General features: G+C 39.0%; 1 pseudogene; it reads left to right on the top strand.

Moving 5' to 3' along the window:
* Positions 1-2,573: 2,573 nt before the first annotated feature.
* LOC104993203 lies at positions 2,574-19,614 on the top strand (annotated as a pseudogene).
* The last annotated feature ends 304 nt before the right edge of the window (positions 19,615-19,918 follow it).

Raw genomic sequence — 19,918 nt, 5'->3', positions numbered from 1 at the left:
ACTTGCTTTGGCCTCTGCCCTGCTCTCCATCCCTTGCTGTCACAATGGAAGAAGTGCCCTCCTTCTGCACATGGCTCACCCCTCCCTTTTGCCCTTCTATGATCTGGGTTTTATTTTCTCCTACCTTTCCAGGGACTTTTCCCTGCTCATCATATCATCTGCTCTTCCACATCTTCATACTGTCCCCCTGAGGCTCATTCTTAACAGCCACAGATATGTGTAAGCCTTTCTTAAAAACAAATTGACAAAGGAACCACCTTATTCATGCCCCATCCCCCTCCAGCTATCACCCTCAACTTACATTCATAATCAGATCTTTTTTTTTTTTTTATTATAGTTGATCCTCAATATTGTGCCAGTTCCAGGTGTACAGCAAAATGACTTAGAGATGGATTGATAGATTCTTTTTCAGATTCTGTCCATTATAGATTGTTACAAGATGATACAGTTCCCTACTTTGTACATCATACGATAGGTCTCTATTGTCCATCCATTTTATATTAGTAGAGTGTATCTGTCAATTCCAAACTCCCAATCTATCCTTCCCTCTCCCATCCCCTGGCAACCACAAATCTGCTCACCAAGTCTGTGAATCTCTCTGTTTTGTAAATAAGTTCATATAGATTCCCCGTATAAGTGATATTTGTCTTTCTCTGTTTGATTTATTTCACTTAGTATGATAATCTCTAGGTTCATCCATGTTGCTGCAAATGGCATTATTTCATTCTTTTTTATAGCTGTGTAATATTCCATTGTGTGTGTGTGTGTGTGTGTGTGTGTGTGTGTGTGTACACCCCACATCTTCTTTATCCATTCATCTATCAGTGGGTGTTTAGGTTGCTTCTATGTCTTGGCTATTGTAAATAGTGCTGCAATGAACACAGGGATGCATGTATCTTTTTGAATTAGAGCTTTCATCTTTTCTGGCTATACGCACAGGAGTGAGATCACTGGATCATGTGATAGCTCTATTTTTAGTTTTTTAAATAACCTCCAGACTGTTTTCTGCCATGGCTGCACCAGTTTACATTCCTACCAACAGTATGGAAGGGGTTCCTTTTCTCTACACCCTCTGTAGCAATTTTTATTTATAGACTTTTTAATGATGGCCATTCTGACCTGTGTGTGGTGATATACTTCATTGTAGTTTTGGTTTGCATTTCTCTAATAATTACCAATGATAAGCATCTTTTCGTGTGCCTATTGGCCCTCTGTATGTCTTCTTTGGAGAAATGTCTATTACAGGACTGATGCTGAAGCTGAAACGCTAATACTTTGGCTACCTGATACGAAGAATTGACTGATTTGAAAAGACCCTGATGCTGGGAAACATTAAGGCAGGAGGAGAAGGGGACAGAGAATGAGATGGTTGGATGGCATCACTGACTCAATGGATGTGGGTTTGGGTGAACTTCAGGAGTTGGTGATGGACAGGGAAGCCTTGCGTGCTGCAGTCCATGGGGTCGCAAAGAGTCAGACATGACTGAGCAACTGAACTGAACTGAACTGCTAATTTTTTTGATTGTGCTATTTTTGGAATATTGAGATGCATGAGCTGTTTGTATCACAACCAGACTTCTTGAAGGAGTTGCCCACTATCACTGTTCTCCAGTGTCATCTCCCACTCACTCCTCAGCTCTCTCCAGAATGGCTCCAGTCGGTATGTCTGATCCAAAGGTGTTTAGTAAATAAAAATACATTAGACTGATGGATGGAATGAAATTAAATATCCCAGGGCACTCTCAGATTGATAAGAATGTACATTAAGAAGGTTTTCAATGTGAAGTACATAAAACATCATGCTTTGGGGGAAATGATTTACATTGGGGAAGTCATCCTGAGCACTTGATATTCTTTTGATCTAAAGCATTTCTTCTCTCAGAACTGATCATTTCAGTGAAGTCAAGAGGAAAAAAGGAAATGCCATTCTTTGATAGACCAAGTTCTGACTGAAAAAAATGACTCTTCCACAGACCCAATACTTTAAAGTTAATTTGGAGATGGAGTTGGACTGTGGATGATTGAAACTGCTCTATCTTAGAGCTATTACTTCCTGAGAAGTCCCTGCCTGTCATAGATGTGCCCGCAGGGTACTCTTATTTGGAGCTACAGTATTTTCCTCTAACAGAAGAAGGCTGAAACATGTAGGAAAATAGGAAGAGTTGGCTGGTCGTGTACACAGTGACTTAGGTCTGCTTATTGGAGCCAGATCCTGAATGCAGTCTTTCTCGCTGAATGCCTGTGAACACCATGCATCAGTGAAGAATAACACACTGGATACACCAACATATCCTACATGAGTCACATAATTTCTTTGGATGACAGCCGCTCTTTCTTCAAGTGAAAACCCCATCTTCCCTGCTTCACTTGGACTGTGGCATTCCTGGTTTTAGTACAACTGTGGCTGTTTCAAGTCAGTCCAGCTCCCTCCTATTATCTTGGGGTTATTTATCTTTCACATATGATCCTTCTTATGAGCAGAGAAAAGCAATGGCATCTGGCTGTCTTCAAAGAACCACAGAGAAAGGGCGGCACCCTTTGGTTTAAAAATAATAAACAAGTAACAAAAGCCAATGCCCTGTGAACTGGTGGCACAAGGCCCTATGTGGCTGCAAAAGTTACTTCCTCCTGTCTTCCCAGGGCTACTGGGTATTTTAGGGGCACCTGTTGATGGTATCAGCTGCCAGAACATTGCTGGCACCAAAGGGTATGAAACTACAAAGGAGCGAACCCAGGGCACTATTGGCCCAGCAGCCCGGCAGGCTGCCATCATGAAGGCATGGCAAGCAGACACGCCATCCACATCCTACCGCGTCCCCAAAACATCACACTTGTCTGCCACGCGTCCTTCCCTCTCTAGCCTTTGTCTCCGCAAGAGTGGAATCCAGTCCAGTCTCGCCCTGGCTGTGAAAGATCAACTAACCACTTGGAGTGACCTAGAGAAGGACAGACACCCTCGCAGGGCAGGGTGAGCATTCCAAAAAAAAAAAACCTGCTTAAATTAAAACAAACCCTTAATCTAGATGGGACTAAGGCTCCATTATTTCCAAGGCACAGGCTATTTGCTTTTGACATTTTCTTCTGTTGTCTGTCAAATCCACTCCTGTTAACACCTGTCTTATCATCACAATATCTCTCAATTAAGTTGTCTCTAAATCCTACTACTCCATTAAAAAATTTAATTGACTTTGTTTTTATTTTTTTTATTGACTTTGAAAATGAGACTATGAGGCACAGAGGAATGAAATGATTATACAAGAGCTTCAGGTATAAAATTTCACTATTATAAATGCAATGTCGTGGTCGGCTCCAGGATCTGTGAAAGTACATTTTCGGTTACTGATAGACCACCAAAGTTCTCTGAGGCCACAGGTTGTCAAAGAACAGGGCAGAGAACAGAAATGCGGGCAGAAAGGCAAACAAATATGAGCTGGGACTGTTAAAGAGACTGTATTTTTAATTTCACATTCTTTAAAAAATTGAGGTAGGTACAACACAAAGTTGTGTGCTTAGCCGCTCAGTCGTGTCCAACTCTTTGCAACCCCATGGACTGCAGCACACCAAGCTCCTCTGTCCCTGGGATTCTTTAGGTAAGAGTACTGAAGCGGGTTGCTGTTTCCTTCCCCAGGGGATCTTCCCAACCCAGGGATCGAACCCAGGTCTCTCTATCATCTGAGCCACCGGAGAACCCCAACACAAAAGTAAATATCTTAAAGATAGCCAGTCCTTACAATGTCTTATAACCAAGAACGCATACTTTTCTAATATACTAAAGATTAAGGAGATTAAAACACTCATGCTGGAATATGATTACACATTTGTACACACTATTTTTTCCCTTATATCACATAACATGTTACTAAAGGTGGCGTCTTGGAAAAAAGGAGGAAAGAAAGAAATGGTTCACATAAAAGACTTGGGTTGGACCTGATAATATAGTGCCTGCAGTTGACTAGGCCATAGCAATGTACAGGTCCCTGACTAGGTCAACAGATAGTTGTTTTTTGTTGTTCAGTTGCTAAGCCGTGAGTAACACGTGAGTCATGTTCCACTCTTTACAACCCCATGGACTGCAGTCATCAGGCTTCCCTGTCCTTCACTGTCTCCCCACGTTTGCTCAAACTCAAGTCCTTTGAGTCAGTGATGCCATCCAACCATCTCATTCAAGAGATAGTACTCAGATAATTACTGTGTAAATCATAGTAAAATCAACAGTGGTTTACAATCACTAGGGAAAATAAATATAAGTCACCAAAAGATGAAAGAAACTTTCTTGGCAGATCCATCATCCACAAAATTAAAATGATGAGGCAGAAAGCACACACTGTCACAGATGCCATAAAACTCAGATTCCTTGTCTGGGGAGTCTGTGCAGGAACAGCTGCTCCTCACAGGCCCAGTGGAGCAGGTGCTATATATGAAAGCCAGTGTTCCTGTTGTTATTTCTTGTGATTCTTCCCTCATTCGGAGGATAAGGGGATTGGCCAAGTTACAGCAAAGAACTCACAGCTCCAAGCTTGAAGCTTCCAGGATATTCACTGAGATGATCCATAGGGTTGAAATGTGTTGCCTGTTCTTAGGCCAGTTAGCTTGCAATTGTACCATTCACTACATTTTAAAATTTTAATTCATTGACAGTATTTAAAAATGGGAATGTATCACAGAAAAGTGTAGATGCACAGTATCTTTTGAAAACAGGACTGGCTATATCATTTGGGGAGTCTAATACAAAATGAAAATGCAGCCACCCTTGTTCAAAAACGATTAAGAATTTTATGACAGTGACAAAGGAGCATGAGAGCAAGTGTGGGCCCGTCTAAGTACAGACCTGATGTGCCTCCACAACTGACCTGCCCAAGAAGCTAGCAGCCCATGAAAATCCAGAGGAGCTGGCCCCCTGGGCCCGTGTTCCTCAGATAGCAATCAGGGGCAGCCGAATGCCAGCTACCGCTCTAAAATGGAGCCTGCCCGCTCAGTCATCATAGCCTCCATCTTTCCCTTTAGCTCCTACAATGAAGTCAAGCGTCAGTCAACATTCATCACTGCACTTGCTCAGTTGGTGTTTTTTCTTTCACCTTGACTTCACTGAACCATATACACCACTTGATTGGCCCCGTTAAAGTACAAGTCTGAGCCCTCTGGTCCAAAGGATATAACTGCCCATAGAAAGACATGCTTACTGTTCCCCTCTGGGGACACTGACCCACTGCAAGGCTCTTCTTAATGCTCATTGAAAGCAGACTTCACCCACACACAGGTTGGACAACCTTTTCTGTTCTAAGACAGTACAGTTAAGGGAGGATGGTGAGCACATGTCAAGAAGTAGCTTGGCATGACCTCAACCTGCCTTGCCTCTTCCAGAAGGATTACAAGGGCCAGAACAAGACAGGAAGATGGATGAAGCCTCTTCCACTCTAGGAGTCAAGAAGTCTTTCATTTTTTTGAAAACCGAAAAGATTTTGTTCTAAAAGCTAAAACAAAAAGTGACAACCACAAATCCTACTTTAAAAAAGTCTCTCTTTTAAAATTAATGCCTATGCAAAGCGTTAGCTATCAGTCACTCCGTTTGACCCCACCTGATGTACTTTGACGAATCTTTCTTCTGAAAAGAATAAATCATGCTCTTTGGAGGATAAATCTAACAGGCTTTGCTCTTCCTGAATAATAATGGATTCCATAATGATGTGCTTTGTTCTCTTGAGCTTCAGAATTTATAAGCTTGAAGTTTGTTACAGACCCTACCACAGCACTGTTCTGTACTCTAAAACTGATTTGCCTGCTTAGACTGCATAAAATCTAAAGGAAAATCTGTCAACAGTTCCTTTCCCTTTTGTTTGACCTCCATGCAATTCTGGGCACCATAGAGTATTTCATTTTTCAGGTCAACCCAAGTCTGTTTCTACTCAAGATTTGTTCTGTACGAAACCTGAAAAGGTTCATTGGTCAGGGTTCTGGTTGACTCATTCCACTAGATTTCCCCACTTGGTCAACATTCTTTACTTCATTTCCTAGCCGTAGCCTTTGCCAGTACTTTTGCATTCATCTAACTTAAGCACCCACATAGTAAATATTTGGTGAGTACTTTATACATGAATAAATAAAAACATAATAGATTTATTCTTTAAGTGACCAATATAATAAATATATTGCTTTTTAATGCTTTTAATAACTCTCTTTTATTATTGTTGCTCTTAAGCAAAGATAAATAGGCATGCTTTATGTTCAGTTACAATAGGTCTTTTATAAAAAGCACTTGAAGAAAAATATTAATTTCCTCAAGCCTTGTTGTAGTTCAGGAAATATGAAATAATTTAATGATACTTTGTATTATCATGCCCAACTTTTGCATTTATCTTTATTCAGTTCTACTATAATTTATGTATACTGTTATAGGCATGCAAATTACAAACACTGCACATGTGTGTCTTTATTTTGTTCACTTGTTCGAAAAGTCTTTAAAAAGAGACTACAAATGTGGCTTTTCCTTATGACTCCATTTCCACTACCCCCATGCAACTCTAGGGTTCTTTGTATCCTGTGGTTACTCAGTAGACATTAGAGATAAATGAGATCATTTGATGACTGTAATACTGAAGCCACTCAACCTCAAACTTTCTTCCTCTTCCTCTTTTTCTCTCCTCAGCCCTCAACATTTAACTTCTCACTCAGTTACTTGAGGATTTCACATTTTAGGACCCTATGTAATATTGATTTCTAAAACAATGGCTCTATTTTCTTTTTTATTGATTTATTTACTTGCTGAAGTATAGTTGATTTACAATATTGTGTTAGTTTCTGGTATATAGCATAGTGATTGAATTTCTTTTTTCTTCAGACTCTGCTCCACTATAGGTTATTACAAGATAATGGGTATAGTCCCCCGTGCTATGCAGTATATATCCTTGTTGCTTAGCTATGTTATATATAGCAATTGTTAATCCCAAACCCCTAGTTTGTCCCTCCCCTTCTCCCATCTTTCCTTTGGTAACTACAAGCTTGTTTTCTATATCTGTAAGTCTGTTTCACATATACATTTATTTGTATTGTTTTTTACATTCTTTATGTTATATGGTATTTGTCTTTGTCTGACTTATTACACTAAACATAATATTCTCTAGGTTCATCTACATTCCTGCAAATGGCAACATTTCATTCTTTTTTATGGCTGAGTAGTATTCCATTGTGTGTGTTTGTGTGTGTGTGTGTCTCACATTTCCTTAATTCAATTGTTCATTAATAGAAATACTGCTGCTATGAAGATTGGAGTGCATATATCTTTCCAAATTAGTGTTTTCATTTTTTCTGGATTTTTTTTTTCCCTAGAAGTATAATTGCTGGCTCATATGGTCTTAAGTTAACAGATCAATCTTTTAAGGAAACTCCATACTGTTTCCCATAGCGGTTGCAGCAATGTACATCCTACCAGCAGTGTATGACGGTTCCTTTTGTCTATATTTTCAGAAACGTTTGCCTTTTGTAGGCTTTTTCTACCCAAGGCTCTCATACTTAGTTGAGAAACAACAGGATGGCCTCAGGTCTCCACGACTAGGGTCACTCTTCCCCACCTTCACTGTTGTTCTAAATGTCCATTGATATGCCCTCCTCAGGCCTCTCAAATTGAAATCTCCACCTTCACCCTCAGGGTTTGTTTTAGCCATCTCAAGTGGATCTGCCATAATGGCTTACATGTGTTAAGCATTTATTAAGGGTTATGGACTTTTCCAAGAACTTGGCATAGACTATTTTCTTCAGTCTTCACAAAAGCTAATGAAGGTAGGTACAATTATTACCATAATTCATCAATTCTCTGACTTGTTTATTTCACTTTCTGAAATAGAATTATGTCTTAAAATCAAGTATTAGCAGCACTTGAAGAATCTTATTGGCACACAAAATGAAGGGGTATATATTTTACAATCTGTGGAATCTTAGATTTGATGAAATATAGTATCCGCATCCAACTACACAAAAACACAAGCTTAGAGAAGTTAATTTAAGACCATGAATCCATGCAGTGTTATTCCAAAGCCCAATCTTTTAACTACTACTCTGCAACTCAGGGCAGCAATCCTTGATATTTTCTTTTCTTCATCATTTCCTTTTCATAGTCAGATTTAAATGTACAATTTGTAAAAAACCAATGGTTATTTTCATTTTGTAATCTAAAAGTGAACACATATTCATTGTAAAACTTTAAACAGCATAAAATTTAAGGACAAAATAGATATCACCGTGAATATTAAAAGATAGTTGTATTGCCAACATGTTGATATATTTCTTCCAGGTTTTTGGCGCCTTAGGCGCATTCACATATTGACCCTTAATCAACCTGGAGGTTAGTGGTGCTGACCTTCTGTGCAGTCAAAAATCTACATATAATTTATAGTTGGTCCTCAGTATCCCCAGTTCCTTTGTATCTCTGGTTCTTCATCAGGGTTCAACCAATCACTACTATTACTATTGTACCTATTTTTGAAAAATACCTGTGTAGAAGTGGCTCAGCAGAGTTCAAACCCATGTTGTTCAAGGATCAACTACATATGTATAGCATACCAATGAGGTAGTTTTGTATCCCTCTGTTTTAGCACTACGCAATGAGCATCTCCCCATGATACATACATTCATGCTAAGTTCCTTCAGTTGCGCCCAACTCTTTGTGATCCTGTGGACTGTAGCCTGCCAGGTTCTTCTGTACATGGGGTTCTCCAGGCAAGAATACTGGAATGGGTTGCCATGCCCTCCTCCAGGGGATCTTCCCAAACCAGGGATCAAACCTGAGTCTCCTGTGTCTCCTGCATTAGTAGGTGGGTTCTTAACCACTAGCACCACCTGGGAAGCTCTTTTCCCCATGGTTTTATATGTTTTATAAGCACATTTTCAACAGTCATCTAACTTTTGTTGTAGTGTTGAACTATAATTGAACACTTGTGTTTTTGCCAAGTTTGGCTCAGACCGTAAAGAATCTGCCTGCAATGCAGGAGACATATCAATTCCTGGGTCAGGAAGGTTCCCTGGAGAAGGGAATGGCTACCCACTCCAGTATTCTTGCCTGGAGAATTCCATAGACAGAGGAGCCTGATGGGCTACAGTCCATGGGGTGACAAAAAATTGGACAGGACTGAGCGACTAACATTTTCACTATAAGTACATGTGATGGGCAACCTTATTACTATCTAAAAATTCCAAGATCTGTTTATACTTCTTTTTGATTTATAATGGTTTCCTTAGCTTATCAATAGAGTTAAAAGAGTATGTGCCTCCCACACAGAAGAGCTGTGAGCTTGAAGTAGCTGAAAAATCCAGAGCTCAAGTGGGAGACATTTCCCTAAAGAGAACACCAGTGGCTTCCTCTGGAGCTGTTGCTGCTGCTGCTAAGTCGCTTCAGTTGTGTCCGACTCTGTGCGCCTCCATAGACGGCAGCCCACCAGGCTCCCCCGTCCCTGGGATTCTCCAGGCAAGAACACTGGAGTGGGTTGCCATTTCCTTCTCCAATACATGAAAGTGAAAAGTGAAAGTGAAAGTCACTCAGTTGTGTCTGACTCTAGCAACCCCATGGACTGCAGCCTACCAGGCTCCTCCGTCCATGGGATTTTCCAGGCAAAAGTAGTGGAGTGAGTTGTCATTGCCTTCTCCCTGGAGCTGCTACTTGGCATTATTCAACCTCTTTGGGAGAAGATTTTATCCTTGCTAGAAAAGCCCCAGGGGGCTTCCCTGGTGGCTTAGCAGTAAAGAATCTGCCAGCAATTCAGGAGCCTCAGGACACATGGGTTTGATCCCTGGGTCGGGAAGATCCCCTGGAGGAGAGGGCAAGGCAACCCACTCCAGTATTCTGGCCTGGAAAATCCCATGGACAGAGGAGCCTGGCAAGCTGTAGTCCATAGGATTGGGAAGAGTCAGACGTGACTGAAGCAACCTAGCAGCAGCAGTAGAAAAGGCTCAGATGGTCAGAGTGTTTGAAGTTGAGTTACCATAGCAATAGGATATTTGTGCTATACAGATTCTGGTCACATGATTGAGGTGGAGGCTACAAAATAAACATTGCTTTCACAGTGTTGGGTTGTAGGGTTTGGGGCACAGTGGTAATGGGAATTGGAAACTAGGAAATCTAGTCTTAACACTTTTAGGGTTCCTTTTCTTAGTCTCATTTTCTTTTTACCTCTTCTCACTACTGACAAGAGAAAGGGAAACTCAGCAAGTAATCAATACAGCAGAGTTTAGTCTTTAAAAAAGGTCACAGAGGACCATAGAAAGGAAGTTTTAAGAGAGCCCTTGGGAAGACTTCAGATTCCTGACAGCTCATCCACTAATCCCCAGAAAGCAACTTTGTATGTCTTCCCACTTTCAAAAAAGAACTACTGTCAATTGGATTTTATTTCCTGGACATGTTTATGTTTACTATTGTGTTTAGAATGTTTCTTGAAAATTAATGTCTTTTGATGACAGGGATATTTTCTCAGTATCCTCAAAGTCTTCAGTAATATCTTGTGATTTTCAATTAAACAATCTAGAACCCTTTAAGTAATCATTTCAATGGCTCAGCAGGTAAAGAATCTGCCTGCAGTTCTGGAGACAATAGGAGACGCAGGTTTGATCCCACAAAGAGGTGGCACAACTGAGTCACCAAGCACACAGAACTTTCTAATCATAATTTTTTCTAAGTGAAAGTAAAGCACCCTACTGTCTGACTGTTCTGTGCTCATCAGTACCTGCTACCTGTCAACTATGTGTGTGACAATCTCTTAAGTGTTCTGCTAAGTCACGTCAGTTGTGTCCGACTCTGTGGGACCCCAAAGATCACAGCCCACCAGGCTCCCCCGTCCCTGGGATTCTCCAGGCAAGAACACTGGAGTGGGTTGCCATTTCCTTCTCCAATACATGAAAGTGAAAAGTGAAAGTGAAGTCGCTCAGTCGTGTCTGACTCTTAGCAACCCCATGGACTGCAGCCTACCAGGCTCCTCCACCCATGGGATTTTCCAGGCAAGAGTACTGGAGTGGGGTGCCATTGCCTTCTCCAGTAAAGTGTTCTAGGGACAACCAAATGCAAATACTGCTTTCTCTGTGCTATCAACTGAGACAAAGTTTGACAGTCTATTAGGTGTTAGGGAGATGAAATCGAAGAGTCAAAGTGGGGGTGACTCAAGTAGATAACATATTTGTATAACCAATGCTTTTCTAGAGTTCAATTTCAGAAATTCAGTATGAATTCTGGGCTAATTCTTATTCATTATTAAATAATGAGTATTTGTTTTGATAGTAATGGGTGCCATTTTTCAGGGTGCTTCTTAATACAGAGCTAAAGCATAATCCCGATGCATAGAGCATTTGTCTTCAAATAAGGGAGAAAAATATTTCTCTAGAATCACCGTAACCTGGGGCATTAACTGAGGAGGGTCATAAGAAGACCCAGCATTCAAAGGAAGAGAAAACTTTTGGTGAAGGGTTCATTGGGGACTTGACTAAACTTGATTAGGAATTTAGCCCTAGAAATTGGGCAAAAGGAATTTTATAAGAGGCTCCAAAGGGAAACTATTAAAGTGAATTTGGGAAACTTTGCAGATTCTGGGTTGAAGCTGAAAAACGTGAGCTACTTCCTGGTATATGAGATTAATTTTCTCATCATTTTTTAGTTTAAGTAAATATGCCACCTAGTTGAGAATCCCTCTGAATTTCTTATTAAATGAGATGGGATGTATATGTGCCCAGTAGACATGTATGTGTGCTGGGTACACATACATCCCAGGGCATGGCAATCCACTCCAGTATTCTTGCCTGGAGAATCCCATGGACAGAGGAGCCTGGCATTCGACAGTCCATGACTTCACAAAGAGTCAGACACGACTAAAGTGACTTAGCCCACAAGCACGGATGTATGTGTATCCAGTACATACCATAGAACAAATAGAAAGAACTAAGCTTGCCTTTAAAATCATACCTCTTAGCTTAATTTAAAGACATGACCATTATTTTTAATCTTTCCTCTCAGGTTGCATGTACTTTCTGAGACAGTTGACAGAATTTGGCTGACAAAGCAAATTTTTTGGAACTGTGTAGTTTTAAATTTTTATACCAATTTTCCAATAATTTAAACTCTGTTTTTCTCTGTTTTGTGAAAGGAAAATATACATTGGCCCTTGTAGGCTCCTGGAGCACTGAACAACACATCAACCCTCATTTTGTTATTGTGCAATCACATTTTCTTCACTCATTAGATGATAATGTTTTTATTGGTCCAAGACACTCGCAGCTGTATTACCTTCACTGCAGGCTGAAGCAATTAGTAGGCAGCCCTGAGGGACAGGATTGCTTGATTCTACCCAGGAGAGCTAGTTGTTTGAACAAAACAGTTGCTCCCTTAAAAAAAATTCTCCTCGTGATGATTTTAGATGGCTTTTCAATTTTAAATCTTTGCCTGAAAAAATGCTATGATTACATGTCACAATATAAAACAGATTTGTATGATTTATAAAGTTCATTTAAGCACTATAGCAAAGCCATATTAACGTTTCACTTTTTGCTATTGTGATTTTCCTTCTCTTCACTTGATCTCAAATTACTTCTTTTGGATGGATACTAAAATATGTGTAAGATTTTTGGTGTGTGATCAAAGAGACAGTTTCAAGGTCTCTGCCTTGGTTGGAAATATGAAGAAAGTTCCTGAGAGACAAAGAACTCAATGTAATTGTTTTTATACAGCTTATTCGAACACCACTATGCCCAACTACAGTAATACGATCTTGCTTAGCTAGAATATTTGCTTTTTTATTACAAAGGTTTATTCTAGGAACACAAGCAATAGGTTATCTACAAAAAGAATACTAGTTTCAAGCACTGGAAGTCTCTGAAGGTTCATAGAGAGTTTTGCTTTGGTAAGGAAAAATACATTTAAAATATTCTTCTTCTTAATCATTTGAGCAATAAATGCAAAGCAATTCCTATAGATAAATAAGTAAGGAATAGTAAAATGTATAAGCAGAGTACAGAGAAGATAATATTCCTGCTTTCAAGAAGTTTACTATTTTATCTTTATAATGTAGTATAAACAGAGACTGGAAGAAATAAATCAAAATTCAAATCATTATATATTTATTGAGCACTGAATGTGCCTGGATTAGAAAGTAGAACAGTGAACTAAAAGCTTAAATAATTTTGAAAGTGATGCTCACTTAAAATAATTTTAACACAATACAATTTTAATATAATAAGTCAGATAATGAAACTGCTAGAATAGAGATATAAATTGTGTGCTATCAGAGAATTCATTAACTGATTATCTGTTGTCAACCCATCAGTGAACATGAACAAGGCAGGACTGTGAAATGAGAGAAAAGGACGGGCCACCTGAGAATCTTAACACTTGGATTTTACTCCAAGAGTATTTTCTGAGTAAGAACTATATAGGGGACAACCAAAGAATAAGATTTGCTTTTAAAAAGAGAGCCAAGCCTTTCTAATGCATCCATAATTAAAAGTTTCCCTCAATTTCTATCAGCTTGCAGAATCACCCCTTTCTTTGGCTAAGTTGAGAATAATTGCTTAAAAAGATTAGCTATCTTGGCTACCATTTCAACTATCAGGAGAGGTTCAAGCCCCACGAGAGTCCACAGTAGCTTGGGGCTTGGACAGGACCTGCTGGCACAATTAGGATGCCGCGTGTGTGCGCCAAGATAATTCACAGATTCCCAGGCTCTGAGGTACTCTCATTTCATTTGGTTTTATCTAGAAAACAACAGGATATAAGTATGTAGTTTGGCTTTGGATGACTTGGTTCAGAGGCAGTATAAATTACTATCCTGTTGAATTAGTAATCCAATTTCAAATTACTAATAAATTTGAAATCCACTTTGTTCCAACCCCCAATTCTGTTCCCCAAATTTCTTTTATCCCTACAAGCAACTGCTATTTTGAATTTTTGAGTGATTCTTTCAGGTTAAAAATTTTTTATTAGTCTATTTTGTTCTATAGATTCTCTTACATGTATTTTTACTATAGACATGTTTTTCTGCCTTCCTTTTTCATACATATTTTTAGAATTTTACATTAATGCTGTCATACCATCTATAGTAGCATTTTGTTGTTTAGTTACTAAGTCACGTCTGACTCTTTGCAACCCCATGGACTGCAGTACACCAGGCTTCTCTGTCCTTCACTATCTCCCAGTGCGCTCAAACTCATGTCCATTGAGTCAGTGATGCTATCCAACCACCTCATCCTCTGATTCCCCCTTCTTCTCCTGCCCTCAATCTTTTCCAGCATCAGGGTCTTTCCCAATGAGTCACTTCTTTGCATCAGGTGGTCAAAGTGTTGGAGCTTCAGCTTCAGCCTCAATCCTTCCAATGAATATTCAGTGTGGATTTCCTTTAGTCTTGGCTGGTTGGATCTCCTTGCTGTCCAAAATACTCTCAAGAGTCTTCTCCAGTACCATGATTCAAAAGCATCAATTCTTTGGGGCTCAGCCTTCTTTAGGGTCCAATTTTCACATCCATACATGACTACTGGAAAAACTATAGCTTTGACTGTATGGACCTTTGTTGGCAAAATTATATCTCTGCTTTTTATATGCTGTCTAGGTTTGTCATGGCTTTCCTTCCATAGAAATATATTATATTTATATAATAGCATATAGATAACATATATAATAGCACATCTATGTCTATATTGTAATAGTCTTCAGTGATTATCCTGGTGTAGTTTCTTCAGGGAAAATACTGAAACATGGATTATAGGGATATAGGACAGTGCATTTTCAGCTGTATTAGGTGTTTCCTGATGGCTCTAGAGTTAATATGCTAATAAACAACTCATGCCACCATTTTGTAAGACCTTCCGTTTCTCACATCATCTCCAATATTTGATGCTTCTTTGATTTTTTCCAATCAAATAAGTATGACATTGTATCCTTGTATTAATTTCCATGTTTCTGATTATTAGTAAGATTAAAGATATTTTCATATATTTATCAGACATTTGTTTCACTTGTGAGTTCTACTTTTTCATGCTTTTATTTTTCATATCTTGCTGATTTTGTCTTTTTGTTTTAAAAAATGATATATAAAAGTTCATATTTTTCCATTTATTTCATTACTGTTTATTTGAATTTAATCTTTGATTCTTTATTTAGCATTTTAAAATTAGCAATTAAATTTGTTTTCAACTTTTGAGAAATAAATACAGTTAAGGTTATGATTTTCCTTCTGAGTATCACTTTAATTTGTATTAAATTATATTAGGTTGCATTAAAATTATAGTTTTGTCCAGATATATGCCCAGGAGTGGGATTTCTGTATCATATGTTAATTCTACTTTTAGTTTTCTAAGGATCTACCATGCTGTTTTTCCTTTTATTAAAAAAATACATAAAACAACACTTGTTAGTTGTAGACTTTTTAACGATGTCCATTCTGACTGCTGTGAGGTGGTACCTAGTTGTTTTGACTTGCATTTCTCTAATAATTGCTGACAGCATCTTTTCATGTGCCTACTGGCTGTCTGTATTTCTTCTTTGCAGAAATGTCTATTTAGGTTTTCTGTCCATTTTTCAATTGGGTTGTTTGTTTTTTTGTTGTTGAGTTGTATAGCTGTTTGTATATTTTGAAAATTAAGCCCTCATCAGTCACATTGCTTGCAAATATTTATTCCCAGTTTTTAGGTCGTCTTCTCATTTTGTTTATGGTTTCTTTTGCTGTGCAAAAGCTTGTGAGTTTTTTTAGGTACCATTTGTTCGTTTTCATTTTTGTTTTTATTGCCTTGGGAGAATGACCTAAGAAAACATTGATACGATTGATGTCAGAGAATGTTTTGACTATATTCTCTTCTAGGAGTCTTACAGTGTCGTGTCTTATGTTTGTCTTTAAGCCATTTTGAGTTTGAGTTTGTGTTTGTGAGAGGGACTGTTCTAACTTCATTGATTTACATGTGACTGTCCAACTTTCTCCACACCACTTGGTGAAGAGACTTTTTCCCATTCTTGCCTCTTTTGTCGAAGTTTGAACATTAAAAATTTTTTTTAACTCAGATCTCCCTCCAGTGTCTACAGCCTTTCATGTTCAGGTTGTATAAAATGATAATTGCATCTAAGTTTACACCATCATTAATATTTTTATTTTGACAAGCATCAACCCTAAAAAAAGTTGAAAGATGAGTACAATAAGCACCATATACCCTTCATTTAGATTCAGAAACTGTTAAACTTTTTGCTGCTGCTGCTAAGTCGCTTCAGTCGTGTCCAACTCTGTGCGACCCCATAGACGGCAGCCCACCAGGCTCCGCCGTCCCTGGGATTCTCCAGGCAAGAACACTGGAGTAGGTTGCCATTTCCTTCTCCAATGCATGAAAGTGAAAAGTGAAGTCGCTCAGTTGTATCCCACTCTTCACAACCCCATGGACTGCAGCCCACCAGGCTCCTCCGTCCATGCTTTATCACTCTCTTAATTACGTCGCTAATATCATGGCATAGCACTCCTACATACAGGCCGCTTTTATTGTGCTTTACTTTATTGCACATCACACATGTGCATATTTTTAGATTAATTTTTATTGGGGTGTAGTTGATTCATAATATTTTATGCATTTTTATTTATAAACTGAGATTTTGACAGTCTTGTGTCAAGCAAATCTGTCAGTGCCATTTTTCCAACAGCATTTACTAATTTCACTTCTCTGTGTCACATTGTGGTAATTCTCAAACTATTTCAAACTCTTTAATTACTATATTTGTTACATTTGTTATTCTTGATGTTATTCTTGTCACTGTTTTGAGATGCCACTAACTGTGCCCATACACCCATATAAGACAGTGAACTTGATATATGTTGTATGTGTTCTGAATGCCCCTCTGGCCATTCTCCCATCTCTCTCATTCTTCTTGGGCTTCCCTATTCTATGAGACACAACAATATTGAAATTAGGCCAATGGATAACTCTACAATATCCTCTAAGTGAAAGGCCTTCAAGTGAAAGGAAGAGTCACGTATCTCTCATTTTTAAATCAAAAGCTGTCAGTGATTAAGTTTAGTGAGGAAACCTTGTGGGAAACTGAGATAGACAAAAAGGTAGGCCTCTTGTGCCAAACTCTTAGCCAAGTTGTGAATGCAAAGGAAACATTCTTGAAGGAAATTAAAAGTACTACTCCAGTGAACACATTAATGATAAGAAAGTGAAACAGCCTTATTATGGATAGTAGTGAGAGTTTTAGTGATCTGCATAGAAGAACAAACCAGCCGCAATATTCCTTTAAGTTAAAGCCTAACCAGAGCAAGATCCTAACTCTCTTCAATTCTATAAAGGCTCAGAGAGGTGAGGAAGATGCAGAAGAAAACTCTGAGGCTAGTAGAGGCTGGTTCATGAGGTTTAAGGAAAAGGAAAGAAGTTGTCTCCATAACATCAAAGTGCACGATGAAGCAAGTGCTGATGTTGAAGCTGCAGGATCGAACTAAGTTAATGAATGAAGGTGGCTACATTACACAGCTGATTTTGGGGGTAAACAAAACAGCTTTCTGTTGGAAGATGTCATCTAGGACTTTCAGAGCTAGAGAGAAGTCACTGCCTGGCTTAAAGGACAGGCTGACACTCATATTAAAGGGTAATGCAGATGGCGACTTGAAATTGAAGCCAGTGCTCATTTACCATTCTGAAAATCCTAGGGTCCTTAAGAATTATGCTAACTCTATCCTATCTGTACTTTAGAAATGGAACAAGAAAGCCTGGATGACTAAACATCTGTTTACATCGTTTACTGAATATTTTGAGCCTACTGTTGGGACCTACTGCTCAAAAAAAAAAAAAAGATTCCTTCCAAAATATTACTACTCCTTGACCATGTACCTGGTTACTTAAGAGCTGTGATGGAGATAAACATGAATTTCAGGTTGTTTTCATGCCTGTTAACACAATATGCATTCTGTATCCTATGGACGGAGGAGCCTGGTGGGCTGCAGCCCATGGGGTCTCAAAGAGTCGGACACGACTGAGCAACTTCACTTTCACTTTCCACTTTCATGCATTGGAGAGGGAAATGGCAACCCACTCCAGTATTCTCGCCTGGAGAATCCCAGGGATGGGGGAGCCTGGTGGGCTGCCATCTACGGGGTCGCACAGAGTCGGACACAACTGAAGCGACTTAGCAGCAGCATCAGCAGCAGTCCATGGATCAAGAGGTCATTTTGACTTTCAAGTCTTATTATTTAAGAAATTTCATAAAGTTATACATGCCATATATAGTGATTCCTCTTATGAATCCAGACAAAGTCAACTGAAAACCTTCCAGAAAGGATTCACCATTCTAGATGTCACTAAGAGCATTTAGATAAGCAAATGATACCACTCTAATGGCAGAAAGTGAAGAGGAACTAAAGAGCCTCTTGATGAGGGTCAGAGGGGAGAGTGAGAAAGCTTCCTTAAAACTAGGCATTCAGGAAAATAAAATCGTGGCATTTGGTCCCATAACTTCATGGCAAATAGATGAGGAAAAAGTGGAAACAGTGACAGATTTTTGGGGGGCTCCAAAATCACTGTGGATGGTGATTGCAGCCATGAAATTAAAAGATGCTTGCTCCTTAGAAGGAAAGATATGACAAACCTAAATAGCATATTAAAAATCAGAGATATCACTTTTCTGACAAAGGCCCATATAGTCAAAGTTATGGTTTTTCCAGTAGTCATGTACAGATATGAGAGTTGGACCTTGAAGAAGGCTTAGTGCCAAAAGTTGATGCTTTTGAATTGTGGTGCTGGAGAAGACTCTTGAGAGTCCCTTGGACAGCAAGGAGCTCAAACTAGTCAAGCCTGAAAGTCAACCCTGAATGTTCATTGGAAGGACTGAGGTTGAAGCTGAAGCTCCAATACTTTGACCACCTGAGGTGAAGAGCCAACTAAATGGAAAAGATGCTGATGCTGGAAAAGATTGAGGGCAGGAGGAGAAGAGGGCAACAGAGGATGACGTGGTTGGATAGCATCACTGACTCAATGGACACAAGTTTGAGCACACTGGTAGAGAATAAAGTACAGGGAAGCCTGGTAGACTGCATTCCATGGGATTGTAAAGAGTTGGACAAAACTTAGTAACTGAACAACAAGAAGAACATTCATGATTCATGGAAAGAGGTCCAAATATCAACATTAGCAGGAATTTGGAAGAAGTTAATTCCAACCGTTATCAATGACTTTGAGGGCATTAAGACTTCAGTGGAGGAAGTAACTGCAAGTGTAGTGAAAATAGCAAGAGAACTCGATGTGGAGCCTGAATATGTGACTGAATTGCTGCAATCTCTTGATAAACTTGTAACAGATGAACAGTTGCTTCTTATGGATGAGCGAAGAAACTGATATCTTGAGATGGAATCTACTGCTGGTGAAGATACTGTGAATGTTGTTGTTGAAATGACAACAAAGGATTTAGAATATTGCCTAAACTTAGTTGATAAAGCAGCAGCATGGTTTGAGAAGGCTGATTCCAGTTTTGAGAAAAGTTCTACAGTGGGTAAAATGCTATCAAACAGCATTGGATACTATGGAGAACTTGTTTGTAGAAGGAAGAGCCAATTGATATGGCAAGCTTCATTGTTGTCTTATTTTAAGCATTTGCCACATTCACCCCATCATTCAATAATGACCCTCTGATCAAGCAGCAGCCATTAAAATGGAGGCAAGAACCTCTACCAGTAAAAAAAGACTGACTTGCTCATTACACTCAGATGATGGTTAGTATTTTTTTTTAGAAATAAAGTATTTTTTTTAATTAAGGTGTATACATTGTTATTTAATAGACTACAGTATATAACTTTTGTCTGCACGAAGAGATCAAAAAGTACATGTGACTCACTTTATTTTGATATTCAGTTTATTGCTATGGTCTGGAACCAGATTCACAATATCTGTAAAGTATGCCTGTACTTCAGCAAGCATCTTCTAAGAAAACATGATT

The sequence above is a fragment of the Bison bison genome, unplaced genomic scaffold (assembly GCF_000754665.1).
Source record: "Bison bison bison isolate TAMUID 2011002044 unplaced genomic scaffold, Bison_UMD1.0 scf7180017864235, whole genome shotgun sequence".
Taxonomy (NCBI): Eukaryota; Metazoa; Chordata; class Mammalia; order Artiodactyla; family Bovidae; genus Bison; species Bison bison.
Note: the sequence above shows the minus strand (reverse complement) of the source record. Positions and strands in the feature narration are given on the sequence as shown.